Source organism: Mustela nivalis (genome assembly GCF_964662115.1).
Source record: "Mustela nivalis genome assembly, chromosome: 10".
Taxonomy (NCBI): Eukaryota; Metazoa; Chordata; class Mammalia; order Carnivora; family Mustelidae; genus Mustela; species Mustela nivalis.
In genome coordinates, this window is record NC_139029.1 from 45,444,821 (window position 1) to 45,472,122 (window position 27,302).

The window sequence follows — 27,302 nt, forward strand, 5'->3', positions numbered from 1 at the left end:
GATGATGATGAAAATTATTTACAGTGTGACAGGTTTTTCCAGATGATATTCAGGTCCACCAGCCTTTATACTTATCATTGCTGCCAAACAATTCAGAGATGGAAATCCCCTCCCGTGTCAGAGGAACTGACCAATGTCTGTATTGGCCTCATGACCTGCTCTTCCAAAGTGCTTACCCCTATGCTCTCCTTTGTGCATCCATTGATTTACTCGTGCAACACGCTCACTCATTTCACACAGAGAGACTGTAATGTTGCACCCACTGGGCAAACTACCCAGGACACGGGGTGAGGAAGAGAGACCCATCTCTGCTATCATGGAGCTTAGCAAGGAAGACACGCTCTAAGAGCAGGAGTATATTGAATATGAGGTTTGTTATGGAAAATTGCAGGATGATATGGGGATTTTCAGCAAGGACATGAGGTGGGCCATCTAAATAGACCGGGGGGTCGGGTAATGCCTTCTCCAGCAGTTGAAGTCTAACCCCAAAACTGGAGGATAAGCAGTACTTGGTCAGGGGAAGATGGAGAACATATCTGTTCCAGGCTATGGTACATGTCATGCATGGCATTCAGTCTCTACTCCAACCTCCTTCTGGTGAGTGTAGACTGGAAACCTAAAAACAAAAACAAAAACAAAAACAAAAATGCATTTCCAGAGCTCCTTTGTGGTACGAGTTCTAAATATGAATTAGTCCAATCAGTCATATATTCTCAAGCAGGGTTTAGAAGATAGAGTGGCAAGGTGGCCTCACCTGCCTGCTTCTGGGGCTCTGCTGGCAAATGCCCAGGAGATCTGGCTTCCCAGAGACACTGCTTGACTATGGCGGCTTCTTGGTCATTTTCACTTCTAGACTGTGGCTTTTGCTGACTTGTGTGGTTTCCTGATCCTGCCAGAGAGCCACTGCAGAGGCCACTTCCCCATTTGGCTGCTAGTTCCATGAGGCAGAGAAGGCAGAATTTCTTCTGCTGGTCAGAGCCATCCATGGCTCTTGGGGTGGTACTTAGTTTCGTTTTCCAAGCTTACCAGTGCTTCTAAAACTGCTGACTAACATATCAGTTAAGACTTATATTAGGGGCGCCTGGGTGGCTCAGTGGGTTGGGCCTCTGCCTTCGGCTCAGGTCATGATCCCAGGGTCCTGGGATCGAGCCCTGCATTGGGCTTTCTGCTTGGTGGGGAGCCTGCTTCCCCCTCTCTCTCTGCCTGCCTCTCTGCCTACTTGTGGTCTCTCTCTCTCTCTGTCAAATAAATAAATAAAATATTTTTAAAAAAAAAGACATTAAATGCCATTTATGAAAAAAAAAAATCTCAGGCAAGTTTTACAGTTAGGAATTAAACACAAACATCTAGAGTCATTAATTCAGTGGCACAAAAATGGCAAGACCAAGGACTCCATAATTTTACAAGGTTGCAAGACGGCTACTATTGCTCCAGCCATTACACCCACATTCCAGATGAGAAATAGAAGGAAGAAAACAAGGAGGAAGTGGCAATACCCATTTCAGGAATGTGAACCTTCCCCCAAAATCACCATTTGTTTTTTTGCCTACATCTCATTGGCTACAACTGTTACATGGCCATCTGGATCTGAAAGAGAGGATAGGAAATGTATGTATATTTCTTACTTGTGCACCTTGCTGTCGTAAACAAAACTGCAGTTCTGAGAAGGGAACTTTGACTTTGGAGTGGCCGCCAGAAGTAGTCACTCTGTCGTTCTGTTCCCACAGCCTGGGATGCTCTTTTCTCCTGCCCACCTATTGAAATCTCATTCATCTTGTAAGAGTCCAGTGAAATGTCACTTCTCCCAAATTTTTCCAGGTATCTCAGAAGAAATTTTCTCGTTTAATTCTTCAGTTCAGGAAGCAATGTCTTGGATGCCTAGTAAATGTCAGGCCCCATTAGGAGTTGCAGATAGAGATGAGTAAGGCAAAATCGCTGTCTTGATGAAGCTCAGCTTATATTTGGGCCTAAAAAGCAGACTCAGGTTATTGTTTAAGGGGCGCGGAGCTTCTGTTTTGGCTGATGAACAAGTATTGGAAATGGCATGGGGACGGTTGCACAGCAGTGTGAATATAATTAAAGCCATTGAACTGTACGCTGCAAAAATGGTTAAGATGTCAGATTTTATGTTATGTATGTTTTGGCATGTGCACACGCACATGCACACACACCCCAGACTCAGAAACCAAAATGTCACTGCATATGGCAAGTGCAAAGACAGAAGGAGGGACAGGATAACGAGGGGTGCACAAAGAGTCATCTGTATTGCTCGGGCATCTATCCTAGCTCTGCCACTGTGTCCGTTGGGCATACTGGGAAGTAGTGGCTGAGCCACAGAGAGTAAGTAACTTCCCAAGAGTAGACTTAGGAAGGGAGTGAGCATGACTAGGCAGAGGAAGCTGCTAGAACTACAGAGGAAGCTGCTGGAACTACTCTTTGATAAAGTCTCTGCTTGCCCAAAGGAGAGTGCTGGAGGAGGGAGTCCTTTAGATGAATCCCACTTTGGGTGGAGAGGCTGAGCCCCTTCTGCCATTGTCTTGCTCAGGCATTGGCTGGGGCTGCATTGGGAAGGGACAAGCCTGCCAGGAAGAATGAACTACCGGAGGCTGTCCGCTCCCCGAGGACTTTTTTTCTTTTCTATCCTTTCCTTTCCTTTCCTTTCCTTTCCTTTCCTTTCCTTTCCTTTCCTTTCCTTTCCTTTCCTTTCCTTTCCTTTCCTTTCCTTTCCTTTCCTTTCCTTTCCTTTCCTTTCCTTTCCTTTCCTTTCCTTTCCTTTCCTTTTCTTTTCTTCCTTTCTTTCTTTCTTTTTTTTTTTTTTTTTTATGAGAATACACGTGAGTGGGGAAGGGGCAGAGGGAGAGAATCTCAAGCAGACACCCTACTGAGCTGGGAGCTGGATCTCACCACCCCAAGATCATGACCTGAGCCGAAATCCAGATTCCTATGCTTCAACCACTACACCACCCAGGTGCCCCTCATGCTGTCCTTTTGAGAGGCATAAATACAGCCCATCTCTGTGTCTGCCCAGGCACATGGTATTTTTAATTTCTGTGCTTCAGTTTTCCCCTTTGCAAAATCAGTTTTATGATAGTAATAGCAACCTCACCCGCTCATTGGGGCAATTGTATGAGCTGTTTAATGCATAGTACTTAGAAGAGGGTCCAGTTTCCAGTAGGTCTCATTAAGAGGTGGCTATTATTACGAGTATTGTCATACTAATGTGGATGTATATTATGAGATAAATACAAAAAAATAAGTTACGAGGATAGGATACAATAAATGTAAGTAGAAGTTCTGGTATTTTCTGGCTCATGTAACCCAACATTGCTCACCACACTGTCTGCATACTGTCCAGTTGGGAGGAAGCAATGGAGAAGGGGAAGGCACATACACCCCCTCTTTTTTTAACGGCATGGTGCACAAATCGTACCCACTTCCATTTATGGAATTGTTCGGAATATAGTCAAACAGCTGACTATTTGTCCTAGCTACCCGGGCGGCTGGGAACAGAGTGTGTTCTGCGCAACCAGGGGTCCAGCTAAAAATTGGGCTCTGCTGCTACAGAGAGAACATTGAGTGGATCTTGGCATGTCTGTCACCTATCCTTATGGTCCGCTTTCCCTACAGCCACCAAAAGGAACATCGTAAAGCAGCCATCCAGGCACGTCACTCAGCAAAGGACAGGATGGTACTCCATAAATATTTGCTTAGTGCTCCTTAAGAAATCCCAGTCAGGCCTGGAATCACAGTTGGTCCTAGCTAGAAGGAATCTCAGACAGTTTTCAGCACAAGGGTTTTCAAAATTATTTTAGGCCAGAAAATATATATGTTTATAGAATGTCTCCTGAGAAAGTTTGTGTGTAAAACAGATAAATGTCAGCTGTCCTGACTGAAACCAGGGGCAGCCAGGGGTCCCTTTGCTTTCTCTTTCCTGTCTCAGCCCAAACCAGGTACAGATCCAGCCTGATTCCCAAAGCTCTGTAGACCACAGTTTGAAAATTGATTCTAGCAGAACGCCTTCATTCCCTGGATGGGGAAACTGAGACCCAGGGATCAATCGGAAGTGCCTCTTCCTGTCTCCTTTGCTTGTGGCACTGAACTAAGTGCTTCTTTTTTTTTTTTTTTAAGATTTTATTTATTTATTTGTCAGAGAGAGAGAGAGCACAGGCAGACAGAGTGGAAGGCAGAGTCAGAAGGAGAGGGAGAAGCAGGCTCCCTGCGGAGCAAGGAGCCCGAAGTGGGACTCGATCCCAGGACGCTGGGATCATGACCTGAGCCGAAGGCAGCTGCTTAACCAACTGAGCCATCCAGGCGTCCCTGAACTAAGTGCTTCTTACATCAGAGCCAATTTTCACAAAGTCTCACGGCAAGTGAGTGACAGTGGAGGCTGGAGGCTAAGGCTACTGGTTTCTGGAATGATGAGATTGGCCAGCAGAGGAAGCACGCCTCAGGACGGGCCACTATCCCAGTGTCACGGGGGACTCGTGCAGGTCAGAGGGCATTCCAGAAGACTAATTCTTGTAGCAACCAGTATCGTCATTTAAAACAATACGTACTAGGGGTGCCTGAATGGCTCAGTCGGTTAAGTGTCTACCTTTGGCTCGGGTCATGATCCCAGGATCCTGGGATTAAGCCCCACATGGGGAAGCCTGCTTCTCCTCTCTCTGCCTCTCCCTGTGCTCATGTTCTCTCGTGGGCGCTCACTCGCTTCTCTCTCAAATAAGCAAATAAAATCTTAAAAACAAATAAAGAATACGTACTATGCCTGTGTTTCAGTATCTCCAAACTGGCAGTGAGATTTTCTTCTCACGGAGAGAGAGAAAGGAGCACTGAAGAGCCCTTCATCTGAACGAAACTAGCTCTGAAAACCTGGGCAAGTCTGTAATTTACTTTGATAAAGATCAGGATGAGATGAGGTCTGTAGATAGCGGTGGAGACGAGTAAGGAGCTAAGGAGCTGCTTTTGCTGTGTGGACAACATGCTATGCTGCACTCCTGTCCCCCAACGCACTCACCAGCTCACGGAGACGGACGAGAGTGGGAACCAAGAATCCCAGGTGCCTGGCAGAGAGCAGAGCACGCTGTGTGTGCTGCAGGGGGTCTGGGAGCCAAGGCTGTGAGAGAGAGAAACAGAGAGAGGTGACGGGGACGTGCCCACCTGTGATGGAAAAGTGAGAACCTGGGGGTTAGAAGGAACCTCAGGAAAACCTGTGTGTGGTGTAGGACAGGACTTCTCAGTGTGAATGGATGTTGGAATCACTTAGGGATCCAGGTAAGAGGCAAATTTTGGCCAGGAGGCTTGGGGCTGGCCCTGAGATTCCTTTTATAAAAAAAAAAAAAAAAAAAATCTCCAGGTGAGAATGAAGCTGTTGGTCCTGGTAACACTTTAAGCAAGGTATGGACGGGTACGAGAGACCCCATCAGTGCGAGAGCAGGACCAGCCTGAGTTCCAGGCTCTCCTCCACCATCTACCATCTGTGGCCCTCAGGCAGGGCCTCTGGCTTCTTACCTTATAAGTGGGCATCATAATACCACCTTTGCGCCCACACCTCCCCCATCCAGAGTTCACCTTTTCTCCCTAAGTGGGGCAGGAGACTGGGCATGCTGGTGTGGAACGCGCCACCTGCGAGAGAGGAAGAGATCTCCCCCGCTTCTCTCTCTGCTCGTTCTCCACCTGCCCCGCCACTCAGTTCCTCCTCCTGCCCATTTGTTCCATGTCAACTTCCTCAGTTTACTTTTCTGAAAAACGGAGATCACACTTGCCTCTCAGTTCTGTTGAGAGGATTTAGTGAACTATCCCATCTTCTTGGAAGCAGTTAGACCCCACGTCCAGCTACCCCATCGCCCTGCCCTGCCCCTCTCCCAGCCTAGGGTTTATCCCTTGCTCTCTATCACAGAACCCCAGAGTTGCCCCCGAACAGAGGGACCTTGAGCATCCCTTCCTGTCTGAGACATGGGCAAACACTGGAGAGCAGCCTCACTGGGTCAAAACAGACACCCGGAGAGGAGCCAGCCCTCTGCAGGCGAAGATAAACCATAAACCTGCTTCCTGCCTGAGAAGTGAGGGCTCACGTGACTTGATCCTTATCCCTGTGCCTGGGCGGAGCACACTCGCCAGTCTGGGGTTTACCTGCCTCTGCGATGGGGTAGCATCACCACCCCTTGGGAGGCGAGGAAGAGGCTGACAAATGGTGAGATTTAAACCCAGACCCTGGAGAGCTCATCTGTTTTAGAAATGAACTTTTTGTCTTAGTGGCATTATGTCCTGTGATTTGGGGCAAGTTCCTGATTTGCCTACATGTTTTGCCCGAGACCAGGATAATATGACAGTCTGGAGACAAACCAAGGCTTTGGAGGACAGGCTGTTCTTTGAATCTCCATCCTGAGCTGTGACCTTGGTCTAAATTACCTCGTCTGCAAAATAGAACAAAAACCAATATCTGCCTCATAGAATTGTTGTAAGGATTAAATGTATCCATGTCCATATCCCACAGCCCAGCAGAGAATAAGCACCTAAACAAATCTCAGCCATTATTAGTCATGCAATTGAATCTACTCTCGCTCTACCATTCCTTGGTTTATAATCTGGGATACGTGACTAAGCCCTTATGAACCTTGGCTTCTTCTCCTATAAAATGAGATCATGATACCTACCTCTGACTGCTTTTGTGAGCATTGGAAACTCTAATCTGGGTGACGGGGGGTCCCCTGCCATGTTCAATGTGTGTAGTTGATCACGGGGAACCTTCCTTGTCTGCTGCTTCCTTCCTGCCAAGGAACCAAATGAGTGTACCCCCTATGTTCTGGATCTCTCTCCCTTTTCTCACTCTCTGCCTCGGGGGAGACAGGTGATTTCTCTCCTAGTAAATTTGGGAGAATAGCGAGGCATACTGAGTTCAGCTCTGCCAGTCTCCTTCTTGGAGCAGGTCTGCCCACAGAGAGCACACACTGCTGTGACTCTCCTTCCCCACCCCCTTCTGCCCCTAGAGCCCCCTCATCTGGGTGGGCATCTGCCTAAAGCCATAGGTCCCTGGCTGACTCATTTGGCACTCAAGCGAAGCTATGTTGTCCAACAGAGGATCTCTCACTACTAAAGGTGATATTTCATCTGTGTCTTTATTTTTGATTTATTTCTCAAATTGTTCAGAAGTGTTATTTATTGACCCTCTCTTGAGAAGGACCCAAGTTCATGTTTATTCTATTGGCCTTTTACTTAGCATTTATTGGAATCTACAACGTACCAGGAATTGAGCTAGAGCTCAGGAAATGAGACAATACGTGCCCCTCAAAAGCCCACCATTTCCTGTAAGGAGGACAGGCGTGTCCATGGAGACAGCCTCCAGTGCAGGGCTATGGGAGAGAGAACTGGAGGTAAGTGGGGGTGCTGGTGTGATGTGCTCACCCCATTCCAAGTCTCTGGGTGGTATGGAGGATGAGCTCAGGGATAACAGGCGCAGGGAAGGACTGTGGTATTTTTGAGGTTAGGAAAGACTAGAGGATGAAGAGAGTCAGAATTCATGACATCAGCAGTATGGGGAGGGGACAGATGACATGATCTCATCTCTGGGGGCCTTGACAAGATAGTCTGGGAATGAGCCCGGGGAGAGCGGGCCACCATGGGTCCCCCTCCTCCAGCCTCTAGAGACGGAGAACATTGACTCGGAGAGCAGACTGAGATTTAAAATGAATAGGATTTCTCTGATTTTGTATGTGTTTGATAATTTCCACTTAAAAAGTTAAAAACAGAAGGACGTGCCTTTTGGAAGAACTTTGTTTTTTAAATAAACAGAGTTGAGTTTTTAAAAACAGAATTAGACTGTGCTTTTAGTCAAAAGTTGTTGAAAATTAAGTAATCTGGCCAAAATAGCATTAAGGGAGCCACTGCCTGGTGGGAAAGGGACGTCAACATAGCGTAACTTGGAAGCCACAGTGGGGAAAATCAAAACAATTTCATGTTTATACTCAGCAATTGGAGACTCCCCTACAAACCAGTTACAAATTGAACTTTTGTCAAACGAGAAATATATAAGCAAAGACAACAGCATAGTAAATAGAAATACAAAATAAGGCGTAAGAAAGACGTGCAATACTTGAGTATTCCAAAAAATGTGAATTGATCTAAATCCTCTGCTGAAAGAAGTGGAACTCGACACGGTGACCATCTTCGCTTTCTTAAAATTCTTTCTGTTCTTGGAGCCCACACCCCACCCTCTCCAGGTGTTCCTCCCACCTCACTGACTGCTGTTTCTCAGTCTCTTTTCTGGGTGTTTCCTCTCCTGCAGTTCTTGAATTATTATGGTCCTCCCACGGCCAATCATCCCATCTCTTCTGTCTCCCCTGCCGGCTCTCTAGCCCCTTGGCCTTGAATAACATCCATATCTCCAGATTCACCTTCCAGCCCACGCCTCTCCTCTCAGTTTAGACTTATGTACCCAACATCCATCCTTGATAGGCGTACCTGGTTATCAAATACGCACACTGAAACTGTACAGGAAACCGTACTCAGAAGTTTTACCCATCCCCACTCTTCCCAGCACTTGCCCACTCAGGAAATGACACCCCTGTTTTCTCAGTAGTTCAGGCCAAAAGTCACGCAGGCGTTCTCAAGCTCTCTCTTATTTTCATAGAATCCTGGCCCATGCTTATGCCTAAAGCCCCTTTTCTACCATCTCTCCCCTTATTTACCCCATTCCAGTCACATTGGTCTTTCCCAATTCCTAGGACATACCAAGCGTGTCTATACCTCAGGACCTTTGCATGCATTTCCCCCTTCTGATCTTCATATAACCTACCCCCTTAATTCGTTAAGTTCCTACAAATACAATTATGCCCCAGAGGGTTCTTGTCTGACTCCCTTCATTAAAATACAGCTCTCCGCCCATACTCTGTTCCCTCACTCTATTTTATTTCTCTTGATAACACTTTCCTTTACATCAGTTGATATTTTATATGTATTTGTTAACTCGTCTTTTGACTATTTGTCCTGACTACAGTGTCAGCCTAATGAAGGCTGGGACTTTTTCTTGTTCACCAGTCACTAGAACAATTCCTGGCACAAAGAAGATACTAAAGTCAATGTTTTTAGTCCAACAGATGGATGGATGCTTGGATGGATGGATTCTTGGATGGATGGATGCTTGGATGGATGGATGCTTGGATGGATGCTTGGATGGATGGATGCTTGGATGGATGCTTGGATGGATGGATGCTTGGATGGATGGATGGATGGATGGATGGATGGATGGATGGATAGGTGGGTGGGTGGGTGGGTGGGTGGATTAGTGAATGCAAGGAGACAGACCTGTTAGGAGTGAGAGAAATGGTCCAGGTGAGAAATAATGAGGGGTTGCATCAGGTCAGTATAATGGGGTAGGGGAAATTAAGGTAGACTGGGAGGAATCAACAAATCAAGCTATCTGGTTTGAGTGACTGGGGTTTGTTGGTGCCACATCCTAAGACAAAAAACCAGATGTCCCCCCAGGTGTCTTACAGAGAGCTGGGTTCATTCATTCATTCATTTATACTTTCATCTGGTCCTATTCTACATATAAGGTACCTGAGAGACAAGGGGATGGAAGGATTTTCCTGGATTCATACAGTAAGTTGCTTAGAGGGGCGCCTGGGTGGCTCAGTGGGTTAAAGCCTCAGCCTGTGGCTCAGGTCATGATCTCAGGGTCCTGGGATCGAGCCCCATGTTGGGCTCTCTGCTCAGCAGGGAGCCTGCTTCCCCTTCTCTCTCTGCCTGCTTTCCTGCCTACTTGTGATCACTGTCAAATAAATAAATAAAATCTTTATTTAAAAAAAGAAAAAAGTTGCTTAGATTTGAGAGTTCTTTTTTATTTTTTCCATTATACCTGTGATAGGGAACCCAGTTTTCTGGATTTTGCCATTGCCCCCAATAGTTATGTTTTTAAAAGACCCAGCATGTGAACGCCAGTTAAGAAACTGCCTAGAAAGTCCCCAAATGCCTGGTTATGGCTTTTCTCTGTTACTTTCCAGAAACTCTGCCCTTGTCATCCCTATGGAAGTCAGACCAAGCTTTCTTGTTCTGGCTTTGCTGCTGTTACCTGAGCTGGGTTTCTTCCCCAGCAGCAAATGGGCTAGGGAGGCTGTGGGTGTGTTACGATGTGTATCTAAATAATGATAGCCCGGGACTTTGGAAAAGCAAAAGGCTCCGTGAATTACTGTTATTAGTCCTTCTTCAGAAGTCAGAGGAAAGGGATGTTATCTCACTGGAGAAGTGTGGGCTGTGCCAGGAAGATGGTCAGAGATGATGAGGAAGAGCTCTTCAACAAATGAAAAGTTTGACCTTTCGCAGATTGTGAAGTGATGTAAATAAAATCCACGGGGCATGGGAGCCCCACAGCTGTGCTCTGAAGCACATCTTTAATCCTCAATTTCACAGAGCAAGATCCTGAAACTCAGAGATATGAAATGGCTTCCCCAAATGCCATACCTAATAATTTACAGAACAGAATTCAAACCCACATCTTCTGATTTTTAATCTTAGGCACTTTTCTCTAGGCAGCAGGTTCCAAACATCAGAGCAAGACTGTCTCCATAAGAATCTCTTGTGGGGTTTATTAAAAGTAGTGGTTTCTCATCTCTACCCTGAAAAGGTTCTGAATCAACAGATTTTGGAAGCCCCTGAAACAGTCTATTTATCTAACACCTGTTTGAGTCAGATTGAGCCACTATAACAAAACACCATTGGGTGGGTGGCTTAAACAACGGACATTTATTTCTTCTAGTTCTGGAGGCTGGGGAGTCCAGGAGCAAGGTGCTGGCAGATCCTGTTCCTGGAGAGGTCCAGCTTCCTGGCTTGCAAATGCAGCCTTTCCTCTGTTGCAGGTGCCTGGAGGGAGAGAGACCTGTTTTCCTCCTCTTAAAGGGCACTAATCCCATCACGGGGATCCCACCCTCTTAACTTTGTCTAAACCCGGTCACCTTCCAAAGACGTGCGCCCTTTCCAGGGAAGTTTTATCGATGCCATTTGGAAAAGGTTTTTCCCATCAGCCCCCACAGTTTTGCCTTCCCTCTGTGAGAAGGCAGGTGTTCTCTGGGCCTGGTCCCCCGGGCAATGGCACAGCTGGTCTGCTGCGGCTGCAACACGTGTGTGACACTGTGGTATGAGTCCATGTGCAAGTCCGTGTCCAGCCCTGGAGAGCGGGGCAGGGGGTGGGGTGGGGTGGGGACAGCAGGAGAGGGTGAGGAGAGCCAGGTCCAGGTGTGGAAGCTAAGCAGGACCCTGGATGGCTGGCCGGCCATGGAGATGTGTGGGTACAGTGACCAAGCCCTGTGTGCACCTCAGCTCCGGGGCCCACTGTGGCTAAAGCTCAGGGCTGGGGATGGTACAGTCAGGGATCTAGAGAGAGAAGCTCTGAGGCCAAAGAAGGGTGTGGACCAGCCAAGGGCAGGAGCCCAGGGGGATTTCAGAAGGGACAGTGAGTGTGTAGTCAGTCCCCAGTTTAACATGCAACGGGCAGACACCTTTAGTAAGTATGTGGCTCTGTCTTCCTTCCTTTGGGGATCTGCCCGCGGGAGTCCCTGTTCTCCTGAAGCTAAGGCAACACACCTAGGGTGGTGATCCCTAGTGAGAGGAGGTGAGGAAGGAGACTTAGCTGGAAGTGGTTTGGGGCCCAGGGCTCCTGTGGGAGAGGCTGTCGAGTGACCAGGCTGTCTGTCACAGTCCTCACCGGGCTCCTAGAGTGACAGTCCTTTAGGGGCAGAGATGGTTGGGTCATCCAGGAGGGGGGATCAGTCCTGGCAGATCCCTGGTCGAGGGCCATCCCCACCCCATCCTCCTCCCTGGTAGCAGTCGGGAACAAAATTGACAATTTCTACATTTTCAGTCTTTTAGGTGAGGTAAACACATTATTATTTTTTTAAAGATTTTATTTATTTATTTGACAGAGAGAAATTACAAGTACACTGAGAGGCAGGCAGAGAGAGAGAGAGAAGGAAACAGGCTCCCTGCTGAGCAGAGAGCCCGATGCAGGACTCGATCCCAGGACCCTGAGATCATGACCTGAGCCGAAGGCAGCGGCTTAACCCACTGAGCCACCCAGGCGCCCAGGTAAACACATTATAAGCATAAAAATAAACAAGGTATTTTAAAATCGATAAACATTAGAAGGAATAAAAGATGATTCGAAATTTCAACTATGTGATTTAGATAAGGTCCACAGGGAAAGTTCCTACAATGAGATGACATTTAAGAAGAGACCCAAAAGCGTGAAATGGCTTAGTCTGGTCAAAAGGGAGGTAGGGACTGCTCAAGGCGGAGAGACGAGCATGTGCCCATGGCCTGAGGTAGGAAGAATTTAATGAGTTACAGAAACTGAAAAAAGGCCAGTGTGGCTGAAAGCTGACGAGCCAGGGGAATGGGACAGAGGTAACCACGGTGGCTGAAGACCAAGTAACCCAGGGCCTCATGGATCAGGGGAAGAGACTGAGAGTTTTAAGCAGGATGGGAAGCCAACTAAGAATTTCATGTAGGAAAACATAAATAAAATGTACATTTTTTAAAGATCTGGGTCAAGAATGAGGAAGTTGGGAAGGGGAAGTGGGGATTCAGGGAGGTTTATTATGTAGTTACAGCGGAAACCCAGGTGAGAGACAATGATGGTTTAGACCAATGTGGTTAAGGCAGTGGAAGGAAGTGCGGGGATTTCCGAAGTGTTTTAGTGGGAGAATGAACGTGGTTTGGGCAGTAAGGGGAAGGGGAATTCTCCAGAATGGCCCTGAGTTTTTATCATGAGTAAGTGGAGTGCGGGAAAGGGTTGAAAAACACTTGTTGAGCGGAGCCGTGGTGGAGAAGTTTATTCAGGGACATAGGAAGCTGGAGAGTAGGTCCTGACATACTACGTTTGAGGCATCCATTGAACAGGATATCAGGTTTTGGCTGGAGACACAACTGGAGTTGCCCCCACAGAGAAGGCAGTCATGGCCATGGAAGTGGATGAGATCACTTGGGGAGACAGCGCATGGTGAGGACAAGGGAGCCATGACAGAATCCTGAGGAATGGACTCTTGAAGGATGCCAACAGGTGGCTCCCCGGGGAGCGGGGGCAATGTTGCTTCTTAATCCAAGGAGGCCAAAGTAAAGAGAGCTGGGACAGCACTTGGCACCCTACCGTTAGCTGTTTATTTGTCTTAAGTTGTCCAATAGGCTTTAAGCCCTTCAAGGGCGAAGGATAGGAGCATGGGGTTTTAATGCTGAAAACCCCAACACCTCGCACACTTGGCACCTAAAGTGAGCCACACGCTCTGCTAAGGGCTTTACATTTATCATATAATGCAAGGCTCTGAAATGATCTTAATTTCATTTTACAGAAATGGAAACTTGAATTTAGAGAAGATAAAACACTCAATCACACTACCATACCCAATAAATGGCAAGGCCACACTTAGAATCAGTCTATCAGAGTGACCAACATAACTTTCAGAGTCCAGGAGAAGAGAATCTTGCACAGTACCCTGTGCTAAGTGTCTTCTGTGTTACGGAAAATTTGCCTCGATACTGCCTACTTTATCAGTCTTCATGCTGAGCTTCCTGCATTCTGTCCTATTTAATTCACCCTCTCCTACTCTAATGTCATACAGATATTCTCTTGTGTTGTCCTCAAAAAATTTTTAAAGATTTTTTATCTTTAGTGCATCTGGAATTTATTTTTGTAAATTGGATGAAGCAAGCAACTCGTTTATTTTCTTGTGTGTTTCAGTACTAAGCTGTCCCAGGACCATTTATTAGATGTTCTTTTTTAAAGGACTCTCTTCCCCCAACATATTAAAATGCCACATCTGGGGCACCTGAGTGGCTCAGTGGGTTAAGCCTCTGCCTTCAGCTCAGGTCATGGTCTCGGGATCCTGGGATCGAGCCCAGTGTCGGGCTCTCTGCTCAGCGGGGAGCCTGCTTCTCCTTCTCTCTCTGCCTGCCTCTCTGCCTACTTGTGATCTCTGTCTGTCAAAGAAATAAATAAAATGTTTTAAAAAAATAAAATAAAACGCCGCATCTGACACTCATTCATTCAGTAATTGTGTGTTGAGAGCCTACTATATGCCAGGTACCATTCAAATGCTTGGGGAAAATGTTGAAATGCATAAAACAACAGAGATCTAGAAACAGTTGTAGAAACTGGAAAGAGTTCAGTACACCAGGACAGTTATAAATATTTTGTAAAATAGCTAGATCCAATTTTTCAATTATATAGTATGTAAGTGAATAAACATGCATTCTCATTGTTTAGGCTCCCTCTTAGGCAGACCAATTCAAGGAAGCCTTCTAAGAGCTCCTCACACTAGGTTAAATCCTCTTTGGGAGGAGTGGGAATGTTCTTTTTGCACCATATCAAGTTCCTGCTATAATATAAATCACATTACATCACTGCCTGTTTACTTATTTTCCCCAGCAAAAATCATGTGGAGAACAGAGCCCCCGTTTTACTGAGTCAAATCCTTGCACAGGGCCTTGCTTCCAGTCCACGTTTGTTAGGTAAATGGGTTCATATCTAGTACTTTGGATATACCTGTTTGAACTCAAGGCTATGAAGTTCCTTACCAGGAAGAAAGCCATCTGGCTATTGGCCAATCACAAAATATGGAGTCCAGGGTAGAAAACAAAGCGTACACACTTCTCTGCCAAGTTCCTTTTTTAAGGATGTGCCCCAACAAAACTAGGGAGAGAGAAACAGAGGGTTCTGTCCAGAAGAGCAACATAGAGCATTCCCCCAATGGTAGCTGTGCAGCAGGCCCAGAGAGCAGTCCTTCTAGCTTGGAGCAGGAGGACAGAAGCTTCTGGAAAGAGGTTTCCATGTTGGAACAAAGAGAGGAGGTAATGAGACCAGTGAAGTACCCAGTAGGAGAGTATGAAAACAACAGTCAAAGGATAGACAGACAGAAGATCTGCTGAGGAGTTTGAAAAAAAATTCAAAGAATCGGATTACACAGTCATTATAATGTAAACCCTGTATTTTTGATATAACAAAAACTATGGGACAAATTGGGGGTGGGAGGCTGGAATAAGGAAGGCTAAATGTTTAGATCAGGAGAGTCAATAGATAATGTCTTCATTTGGTAAAATGCGAGATAGTAAAATAAGCGTATTATTTAGGAATCCGGAGGTAACTGTCCGGTGGGTGAGACAGCTCCTTGGGACAAACGATGCTGCCCTTGGAATGGGTCACCCGATATGGTGAAGGGCTTGCTACATTTCTTTAGAAGCCTTAGGCTACTTTTTTTTTTTTTTTTTTAACTACATGCCTGTATTAGTTGGATGAAATATCTTAAAAAACTAAGTGAACCCCTGGTTTACAAGCAGAGTTTCAGTGAATCAGCTTTGCATCTGGCCGCCTGGCAGCACACTGACAGAAGACTCGCTCATTTGGAGAGCTGGCTTCTCCTGGCCTGTTTATTTTGGCCCAGGGAACTCCTTGCTCTGACTCCCTGCTTCTTGTTTAGAAGTGGAGGGAATGTCAAGTGACCACTTTGGCTAATGACAGTGGCCCCCGTGAATGAGTGTTGGACTGACTCGTGTCTAATCTCGACAACAGCTCTGCAAGGTGGGTATTATTATTATTCCCCTTTCGCAGAGGAAGAGACAGATTCAGAGGCACTGCCTCGCCCCGGGTCAGTATGTCAGTGAGAGGTGGGGTGGGGAGGTTCGCTGACTGCAGAGCACAAGCAACTCTAGAGAGCAAGCTCTCTCTAAGGTCACATCCAAGTGTGTCCCCTGCAGTGCCATCTGCCCCAGCAAATCGCCTTCAATCCTTCTCTGCCCATCTTGGCCCTTAGAGACAAGGCCAGTTCTAGACCTCTCTCTGCTCCAGCCCTGCCTGGCCTCCACCACCCCTGCTGACCCCTGCCTTCACCGTCACTGCTTGGATGCAGTGTCCAGATCACCTTCCACTCACCTTCTGTCCAGATGCAAACAGATGTCTTTTAAAATTGGCGAAATCACGTGATACGCATTGTCCTGCCCTGTGTTGTTTCTCTCATATGTCTCGTCTCTCTGCCTCTGTTCAGATTGCTCCGGATCATTTCTTTTTCACACACAGTTCACAATATTCCACAGTATAGAGAAACTTAATTCACTTAATCCCCCTCTGCATGTCTCTAGGGTCATGTATCACCATTTTTTCATTCTGATTCTTACAGCAACACTTTAGGCACAGAAATTACCATCCTGGCTTGTAAAAATGCAGAAGGTAGGCTTAGGCAGCTAATTCTTTGGTCTCAGCCACTGACTTGACAAGAGAGGCTTGACGGGAAATACCCGCGGTCCAGAAACAGAGCCAAGACTCCAAAAAGTGCCCCTCACGGGGCATTGCCCGTTCGCTGCCCAGAGCTGCTTCCCTCCTTCCCAGTGGTAGCCAAGGGCCATTGCCTGGTGGATGCAGGGATACAAGGGTTCAGTCCCCTTTGCCTCAGTTTGGACGACCTTGAAGGGTTGCCCTGGAGTGTCTGCTGGGGGCTCAGACGTAATCAAACTATGGCTCAGCCTCCTCTCTGCCCAGTCCTGCTGTCCTCATGTTCCCACGGGTGTATTTCCTGAGAGCACCTCCCAACCAACCTTGTGCCTTCAGTCTCAAGCGCCGAGTGTGTCTCCGGGGCACTGAGACCAAGACACCGCTGTTTTGGAATTTAGATGCGTCCATTCTTTAAATACTTCTTTCTACACACGCCCTTTTCTCTTGTTCATATCATTTATCGATATCTGATATGTTATATATTTATTCCTTATTTGCTTTCCTCTGGGAGCATATGCTCCATGCAGACAAAGACTTTATTTTGGTCTCTTTTGTATTTCCAGTAGCTTTTAAAACAGGCCTGGCACTATTTAACAATAAAGGATTTCTGAGGCACCTGGGTGGCTCAGTTGGCTAAGCGACGGACCCTTGATTTCAGCTCAGATCATGATCTCAGGGTTGTGAGATCGACTCCGTGTTGGGCTCCATGCTGAGTATGGAGCCGCTTGAGATTCTCTCTCTCCCTCTCTCTGGCCCCTGCCCCAGCTCACAAGTATGCATGCCCTCTCTCTCTAAAACAAGACAAAACAAAACACACACCCCCAAAAAGCAATAAAGGATTTCTAAATTAACTGAATAATTGATTCTTTGAGAGCTGCGGAGGCAACATAGAGAAATGGGTTGAGTTCAGTAGCAGAGAGACTGCTCGATTTCAACCCTGCGACCAAGGGTAACTGGGCAAGATTCTCAGCCTGTCTTAGGCTCAGTTTCCTCACCTGCAAAGTACGGTAAGTAGGAGCTACATCATAGTGTTTTGAGATAAACAAAGGAGATAACTTACACAAAGCCTATAAGTGCCAAATTCAAAGTTAGCTCTGAAGCCTGTGAAGTGATAATTATAATTCTGAACAGATTTCTCAAAAGATGGTAATTATAAAAATCACAATTCTAAATTATTTTTCTAGACCATTGTGTTAAAATACTGGGGGAAAAAACAATTAGGCCGTCATTATCTCTCCAACCTGCTGCAGGAATATTTTCCCTAATTACAATGTAGATTTCATTAGCTGGTTCTGCAACATTCAGTCCAGGACACAAAAACCCACCAGACAAATTACCACCTAGTACTCCCTGGGCGCAGGGCCCCTCATCTGAGCAACCGGGGCTCTCCAGGTATATTATCATCATTTGTAGCAGCCTGCAATGGTAGGTGTATTTAGGAAATCTGGTAGCTTGGAGAACTGGTTTCAAAGCTGGGTAATACAGAAGTACGAATATGGAAAGAAGGTTTGACTTTGAGTCCTTGTTCCTTCTTCTGAAAGCCATGCTGACTTGAACAAGAGACCTATCCATCCGTCCATCCATTCATCCATCCATCATCCACCTGACTCTTACTAAGCATCTATACATGACAGCCACTGTGCTAGACCCTGGGATAGGAATGAGCAATTTCAGCTCTCAAGGAGCACAGCCTCTAGTGAGAAAGAGAGTACACAACTTCACACCCAGGGAGTAGGCACTGGAGTTAAGTGGAATGTGCCATGATGGAACCTCGTCCTGTGCTGGGACCAGGGGAGTCAGCTGAAGCTTGCCGGAGAAACTGATGTAAGTCGGTCGAAACTCCAGGCAGAGAGAATGACACACGAGCAGGGAAGGAATCTTGAGAAATGAGGTCCAGTAGCGAACTCTGACTAGTTGAGTACGAGTGGGACATAGAACACCAGTCAGGGAATGAGGGGGGGCGGATCCAGAAAGAAGAGCTGAGTTACAGACAGAAGGGGACGCGATCAGCTAGGGGATTTGAAATGTGTGTTAATGATACGGGGATATAGCATGGTGTGAAGGAGAACTAGGATGCCATGCAGTCGGTGTTTATAAGGATCGTGCTGTCAGCACTGGGATGTGGGGTCTGGAAGGGAGGGGACCTAGAGCCGGGGTTGGAGAGGACTGAGGGTGGCAACACAGGAGGTCCAAACAGCATCCAGGCCACACATAAGCCAGAGGAGGTGGTCAGGACCTACGCCAACGCAGGAAGGGTCGTCTGGAGCAGCGGTACTCTGCAGACCTGGGTGCACGGGACGGGAGGGGCAGAGGCTGTCTTGCAAATTTCTGGCTGGGTGATGAGGAGGGCGGTGGTGCTGGGATCCGAGGTGGGCAGTCCTAGAGGTGAGCAGGGTCTGGTTTGGATCCGTGGGGACGGGGGGCTCGCTGAATCCCTTTCTGGACATGTAGGTTGTCGGGATCCCGCGTGGGTCGTTGGAGGAGATGCTCTACAGTCGTGGGAAACACAGAATGGAGCTCAGAGGAGCAGCTGGGTGCGAAAGTGCCCTCCTCGACAAAGAGGAGCAACAGCACTTTCCTTGACGATTCAACAGCACCCGGGATGTGAAGGCACACTGTAACGTGAAAGGCACCATTTTCTGAGATTGAATAACGGGTCACTCAGTGTTCGGGTCTCCAGCCTTATACTTCCTTTACAGAGTGTAACTGGGATCTACAAGTCATGAGAACGACTGTGCTTTGTCCTCTACAAGGTGGACACTAAGTCCCTGTCCTGGTTCTCTCCCTGGGGGAGAAATCACTCTTCGCGGTGACATTTTCTCAGGTTCCCTGAAGGACCGAGGGAGTCAAGGCACACGCCCACTTCTTGCCCTCCCTGTCCAGGGTTGGCCTTCACCTCTGCAGGGCTCCCACTGCCATGACCCCTCGTCCACCTCCTAGCACTCAAGGCTTGTGGGGTGGCACATGGGTACTGGGACGCTACCACACTGGGGGTTTTGCCCCCCCCCCCCCCGCACGACTGTCATCTCCCAGACCCTCACCCTTGATTCTCCCTGGGTAAGAAGGAGAGGTTCTCAGCTCCTGCGTGGGGGATGTTCCTGCCCTCGGTTTTGTCAGGCCCCACACGCATTGGACTGTGTAAGGGTGCCTTGACCTGCCGTTCGTTCTCTTCTGAGCACCAGGCTCTCTTACAGGTGCCTTGGCTGCTTCCGCCCCACGGCCCCGCAGGCCCTGGGCATGACCGCCAGCGTGGCTGGGTTCCGGGCACGTGACTCGGGCAAGGGCCCATGCACACCGAGTCATGGGTCAGGCCAGGATCTTTTTCTTTTCCTCTGCAACCAAGCTCTCCAGATCTGCAAGGGCCTGTTTGGGTTTTGCTATTCTGTTTTTGTCCTTCCTGTCGCTCTCTTTCCAGAGGCGGGGAGGCTGACTCCCTCTGGGTCCAGAGCGCCTGGTCCGTCCACACAGGCGTGCGCCCCGTGCGCCGAGGGCCAGAGAAGCTGGGCTGGGGGGATGCCCTGGAGGTAAAGCTCCTTGTGCAAGGGCATCGTTCACAGCGCAGAAGGGGTTTGGAAGGGAGCAGAGGCTGCCTCTCCCGGTCTGCCCGGCTAGCTGGGAGGATGCTGCACTCCTTGCTCCCCGTTTGCCCCACCTGCTGGAAGAAGGCAGAGCCCATTTCCCTGTTTGACCTCAGGTGATGGATATACCTTTGTCATCTTAAAAATGGTGCTACCTCATTGCCTGCTTTTCAATTCAAGTTGTCTCTATGAGGAGGTGCAGGAGAAGGAAAGCAAGGCAGTGGGCGAACAAGTTGGAGCAGCTCCCTCCCCCAGCTTGCAGGGATAAAAAGACCCAAGAAGGAGAGTGGTAACACCACTAGAGCCTCAGAGTTACCCAGCTGACGGTGCACTTTTGATTAGAAAACGTGATCCTGCCATAGGGTTTCCACGCCACCTGCCTTTGTGGTTTTGAGGAACCCATCTTTAGCGAGCTACCAGGTTCACTGTTGACTGACGTACCAGAAGCTCTCACGGCTCTTTGGCTAATGAAGAGGTGCTGCTTCTCCAAGGCTTTTCCGCTTTTGCCCTAACTAGAAAATCTGACAACTGAGTGTGATACAACTGGTTTTCGCCCAAAGGATCTGTCTTCTGTTCTTTTTGTTTTCCATCATTCATTCAATGATCAAATGTCTTCTTAATCTATGCTACGTATTCTATTAGGCATTGGTGATACACAGTTTAAAACAGCAGGATCCGTGCTATTCAGAAGCTCCCAGTCTGGTGGAGGCCCCAGAAATACACAGAGACAAGGAAAAGCCAGGGTGACCAGGGACATGACAGAGGGCTCAGCTGAAGAGTTCTAATCCATTCTGACCTTGGAGAGGCAAGGCAGGCTTCTAGGTTGAAGGGATGTTTGAATTTTGAAGGTGACACAGAAGACAAGGGTGAAACTAGGGGACATGTTCCATGCAAAAGCAGAAGAGTGTATTGGCCTGCTGGATGGAGCTATGAGTGTTAAGGTTCACCAAATAGTTTGCTATGATTAGAGCAAAGTGTGTGTGTGCGTGTGTGTGTGCGTGAGTGTGCGTCTGTGTGCGTGCGTGAATGGGGGGAGGACTGGCAAGAGGTGAGACTAGAGAATGGATGAGTCTTCTAAGCATCTGCGCTGGACCAGGCGCAGGGAGCCTGGTGAGCCTTTGGAGAATCTAAGGAAGAGTGCCTAACTGCTCAGAGCTGTGCTCCACAGAACAAACAAAACAAAGCACCAAACCCCCGTCTGGCTGCAGTGTAGAGGGTGCAGGGAGAACCTCTGGAAGCAGAGAGATGACTTTTGAAAATGCAAGGTGTTCTGCCCGTGAATTCCCTTCTCCCAGGCTTGGCCATAATGGGGAAGTCAGAGAACCATGTTGAAGCAAAATTTCCATCCGTAAGGTCCATTTCTTCTGTACAGGTAATAGACTAATAATCCCATGGCTTCGCTTGCTGTGTAGGGGTATAGCATGGTGCAGGATTTTTTGGGTTTCCCAGAGAAGGCAGGGATTCCCATGAGGTGGGATCCAGGATCATGGGCGATGGGGAGGAAGTGATCTCCCGTTTCTGGCCTTGACTGAGTCGAATGACTTGGACAGGTCACTTCTCATCTCTGAGTATCAGTTCTCTCATCCCAAACTGAGGAGATTTGAACTAAATTGTTTCTTAAGTTCCTTCCAGCTTTGAAACCAATACCATGGTAGTTTGGTGAGCTGATTTTAGAATCCGAGATTTGAACTAAATTGTTTCTTAAGTTCCTTCCAGCTTTGAAACCAATACCATGGTAGTTTGGTGAGCTGATTTTAGAATCCGATGGGCCTCAGTCTGAATTCTGTGTCTGCCACTGCTGGCTTACATAACACTCTAAGGCTAAGTTTAAAACGGGGATGATACAACTTCTTGTAAGGCTCTTGAGGGGGGATCAAATGTAACATTGTACATAAAGTATTTAGCACGTATCTATCTATAAATGGGTGGATGCTATTGTGATAAAACACCTTCATGAATGAAAATGGCTGATCTGGAGAGACCATGAAACAAGGAAACTCACCCATAGACCACATGATGTCAAGGAACTAGACAAAAGAATGCTTCACAACCGGCACAAATTCATCTATCTGCGCGGTGTTTTCTGATGGGCGGGCTGGTCCCTGTTACAGGGTTGAAATCATTGTGCTCATCTGCTGTGGGAGGGCGCCCTCTGGTGGCCTCAGAGATAACATTTTCATTAAGATGATTGAAGAGCAGATATAGCTTTGGGGATTTATAAAGCAAACAGCGAGGATTTGGGGGTTCGTTAATCTTAGATCGAGCTAATATAGCTAATCTTAGATAAAGCTAGTAAAGTACCATTAATTATATCACTTCTAATAGTAATTCTTTAGTCAACTTTTCCATAAAAGTCATGTTCCTGGCATTTATTAGATCTTGCAGATCTAAAAGACAAAATTACATTTTAAATTAAAACATAAATTATATGGAACATTTGAATCGCACATAAAATCTTCACAGTAGTTCTTTGTGCCATGAAATTGAAAATAATTTGGCATCACTCAAAAGGACGGTGCTAGAGCAAAGCTGGGGTTTGCTTGGGGTATCCTTGCTACAAAAGGGGCTGTGTGACTTTGGACAAGGTGATTCATTTTTGGGGACCTGTTTCCTTCTATTAGGATATAGGACTCTAAGCCCAAACAGTTCCAAGGTCCTTTCCAGCTCTCAGATTCCTTGATTTGAGAGAAATATGTTTTCCATTTTCTTTTAATATTAGGGCTCTGGCTTCAAAGAAACTTGATGTCAGTTTTTCTTTATGAACGGGTGTGGTCTGAAGCACAGTAGTGCAAGGCCCATTTGAAGATGAGTTTGTAACATTGTATAGAATCAGCTCTAGCTGTCTGTAGCAGAATCTTGGTCATTAGCCGAGATTCATGTGCTCCTTCCATCAGGTAGAATTCTTTGCAGAAGCAGCTGCCCCATCAGCAGCCCCATGAGTGAGATTTTACCAGGTTGAGTTAGGGGCGGTTTGGTAGAGCATACTTTAATGATCTCAACATATTCTCCAACTGCCTGATGCTGAAATCTCATTTGAGACATTGTATCTAAGCAAACTGAGCTCATAAAAGCTCCCTCTCTTTCTCTCTCTTAGGAGAGACATAGAACTACTCAATGTTAGTCACAGCTCTGTTCTGAACAAGATCTTTCCAAGATTTCCTTTGAACTATTTAATTTTATTACACAAAATGAGCCCGACTTAGACATTCTTCTGGTTCTGGATGGGTCTAGACGCTGCAATTACTGCTGAGTCATACCTGTCAGGTGTTTGGGAATAAAACAAAGTCCAGCAATCCCTGATGTGGAAAAAATTGCCTAAGCTGCTAAACTGTTTTCTGAAACTTTCTAGTTCTTCTGCATTTTGAAGTGAAAGGAATCACTGATTCTACCCAGTAACAGGTATCAGAGTTATTAACTGGTAAGTCTTATACTTGATAAGAGGAAAGATATGGGAATAAAAGCAAGATTTTTGTTTGTTTGTTTGTTTTTTGTTGTTGTTGTTTTAGCAAGGGTTTAAAAAAAATTTTTTTTAATTTTTTTTTTTTTTTTAAGTAGGCTCCACACCTACTTAAAAAGGTGGAGCCCAACACAGGACTCAAAATATAAGATCAAAACTCTTGATCTCAACGCAATTGAGAGTCAAACGCTCAACTGACAGAGCCACCGAGAAGACCCCAAAGCAAGTTTTTTACTTAGCTCTATCTTTCTGCAAACTGACAATATTTTGTTTAAGCCAGCACCCTATGAAAAAGAAATTGAGAATCAGTAATGTAGAAACACATCAGCAAGAGTAAGAAAAACCACTACAGTACAAATAGGATTGGGGGACAATGTTGGTCTGGAGCTATTGGCTGAACATGATGCTGGTCACAATCAGACAATTACAGCAAATGTTTAATTAGCAAGCATCGATAACAGCTGCACGAAGGAATGAACTTCCAATGAAATAGATGTCTCATGGAATTAAAACTCTTAGGATTTTATTGTACTTTGCCACCTAAATTATATCATTGAGGATCCTTGAGTTCAAACTGGTTCTGTAAACAACATGATACACGTGGCTGTATTGCTATGAGGAAAATGAGCTTATAGAAATGGAAGATTTTTCTGCAGATACTAACAACATTTAAAGGACCCATAGATCTTGATCTGGCATCTTAGCTGCTAGGAATCTAGTCCGGGAAATATTAAGTGTGCAAAAAAAAAAAAAAAAAAGAGAATTACTTTTCCTAGAAAAATGAAAACCACCTAAAGTTCATCTGTTAAGAACTGATTAGATCAAGGATGGCAAATCTGTGCCATAGAATGCTCTGTATGCCTTATAGAGAGCAAATAGATATTTATGTGCTGTTGTAGGAAGAAGTCCTCAATGAAAGGACAGAAGCTGAAGACACATAGTATGACCCTGCTGGTCCTTGTTGTTTTTCAAATTGGTGGTGTCACTGGGGTCCAAGAGGGCAAGAGCCCCTGGCTTGGGGACCGAAAATGCGTCAGGTTTGTTTGCCTACTCACCACTGGCCAAATCCAAAGGCAGAGACATAGGTGGTGGTGAAATAAGAACGGAACTTATTTCTGTGAGGCCAACACTGGAAAGACAGTGGACTAAAGTCTCAAAGACTGTTTCCAAAGTGCTGTGAAGACTTCTAGGTTTATATAAGGAAAACTGGGATGAAAGCAGGGGGGTATGTGCAGCTGGGGCCTAAAGGTCAGGTTGATCACTGCCTCAGGGTCAATCACGTGGGGTCCTGCTGGTGTCAGGGCAGTCCCTATTATTTGAGGGGTCATTTCAGTCCCATCATGGGATGCTTTGCCCACAAGGTCTTTTGCCTGAGTTAAGAAATGAGCAGGAATGGGGCACCTGGGTGAATCAGTGGGTTAAAGCCTCTGCCTTCAGCTCAGGTCATGATCCCAGGGTCCTGGAATCGAGCCCTACATCGGGAATCTCTGCTCAGCAGGGAGCCTGCTTCCCTTCCTCTCTCTGCCTGCCTCTCTGCCTACTTGTGATCGGTCACAGACCACATAAACAAGCTTCGTTAGTCAAAAAGACTCCAGTTAGAATTTGAATCTTGGGGAGTTTGTTAAAAACCTCAGAAGGTTATAAAGAACATGCTTAAATAGGATTCAGATAATTATAACACTCAATATGTAATTATTTAACCAAGTTGGCAGTAAGAAAGAGATTCTACAGGCAAGTATAGAAGGTTACACAGCCTTAGTAAAACTTAGCTCTTTCAATATGGAGAAGTTTTAACTTTTTTTAAGGAATCAACAAACTGATAAGACAACATAGAAATTTTGGTTTTCTAGGCAGATAAAGAAAACTTTGCTTATAATTTCTTATCAAGAGCAGACCAACAATTCAAGAGAACTTTGTCGTTTTAGCGGAGAAAAAACCCCAAATCCCAGTCTCATACTAGTATATTTTAAAAAATTCATTCATTTCCATTTCAGTCCTGGCCACACATTAAATTCTTTTCCAAATATTCCCCTTCACAAACCTCGACAACTTTCTTTTTCATTCAGATTTTGTCCTAAGCGTTCTCTCTCTAAATAATCAGTCTCATTTTAGGACAAAATTACTTTCTTTTCCACAAAAATGTATTCCCATTCCTCATCCCATTCTTACCAAATCATGGCTTACTTTCCTTGTATATAAAGTTGCTTTCTTTATCATTTCCTGACAGTCTTAATTATGTTTATCAGAACTTTTACTTAGAAGTCTTAGTTTCCAGTGAGAACGATGTCATGACTGACTATGCACTATTACACCAGAATTCTTTAGATCAGAAGTTTTTGAATATGTTTCCTAATTTCCAGAAACATGCTTCTCCATAATAAATTCTTTCAATTAAGCATAAAGCTGAATGCAGTGTCTTTGGTTTTTCTGTAATAAGAAGCCAAAAGCAGATGAAGTTGTGTTTAGTAATGAATGTTTCAGTATTTTATCTCATTTGGAAAAAATTTAGCCACCCACTGAGTTATTACTTAACCTAGCAAAACTTCAAAGTCTGAGGTTACCAAAGATGCTGAAAACTATAAACCTTTTAGTCAACCTACTTGCTCTTAACAATTACCCATTCAGCTTTAAGAAACAGACAGAAGTAACCATTATTTTAAGTCAAATTGCAACAGATAAAATATGAATTTAGTTCAGGTAGAAGAGAAGTTGATTCTCTGTATTATATTCGATGTTGGTAACTCCAAAAGACATGCCTATTTTAATTAAGCCAGCAAACTTAAGTTAATGTTAATGCTGATACATTACACCTGTGTCCAGTGTGTGTTAATCTATTCCCCAATCTATTCTAAAATAGACCAAATGTCTATTTTACCTGGGGCTCCTGTGGGGAAATCTGAGGTGGGCACTCTGAGTCCTTGGGCCCTTTCATGCTGATTGGGAGGTGCTCCAGCTTGAACCTCATAACGAGATGGATGCTTTTGCTCCCCAGTAGTGATGGTAGGAGGAGCAGGAGCAATGGTAGGAGCCAGCTACGAGGTAGGGGTGAGGGTGCAGACATGGGGGGGGGCAGGGAGAGGGGAGGGGCAAGGGCGCCACTGACAAGGCTGGAGGTGGGTTCAAAGTTTGGACTGATACTCCTTAGTCTCTGTCTCTTGTTTCTCCCTCCTGCTAAACAGGCTGTTTGGGTGATTTTCAGCCCTTTGCACCAATTATTCAAAATATGCTCTAATGCACTTTCTTTGGGAACAGAAGGAGTATTCCCCATCTTCCTAGGCAAAAGTTCAGAAAGGACAGGGAAGAAACACAAAATCTGACCCCGAAAGTCAGAGCTTCACCGACAGAACCCAAGGGCTTCCTATTCAAACTAAGAAAGCCAAACCAACCCTCCCCACCCACCCATGTGGAGGCAACTGAATGAGAGGAAGGAATACCAGAGAGCTATGCAGTGGCCATGCTTCACATGTACGGGTCAGGCAGTGTTGCAGTAAAGAAACCATCTCCTTAGTCACAGGGTTCTAACCAAACGTAGACCAGTTAGCCAGTACTCTCTCCAGAGGACTTTGGGAGGGGGTAGTTAGCATCCCCCATCTTGTACACACACACACACACACACACATACTACCAACAGAGATCTCCCCAAATGCATACCCTGGCTTCCTTCACGTCCACTCCTTTTCTCAAGGATACCTTCACAAATTAGATCAGCTCCTGCCACAACTCAAGCGAGGCCAGCCTGAACAAATGGTTCAGAAGAAACCAACAGCAGGGAACCAAGGAACAATGGGTTCCAGTGTGCACTCCTGGGGAACTTACCAGGAGCCAATGTCTAGGACCCACTGATTCTTCAACTCATTTCTCTGCTTCACCAAATGCACTGAAGGCAGTCGATACAGCTCAGGGCAAGCAGGAACGTCCTGCAACAAAACAGGTTTCAGCAGCTGCCCAGGACTTCCTGTCCTCACATCCTGGTGGAGTCACCATGAGCAGCTGATTCTGACCTACCACAGCCACTGGCTCG

At 46.2% G+C, this 27,302-nt stretch overlaps 1 long non-coding RNA gene across 1 annotated transcript; it reads right to left on the reverse strand.

The window, feature by feature from the left end:
- Nucleotides 1-27,183, reverse strand: LOC309843027. The gene is made up of 3 exons (XR_014299907.1): nucleotides 27,098-27,183; nucleotides 5,015-5,157; nucleotides 1-616 (listed from the first exon to the last, which is right to left on the reverse strand). It is a non-coding gene; the product is annotated as an uncharacterized lncRNA (long non-coding RNA).
- Nucleotides 27,184-27,302: the final 119 nt, after the last annotated feature.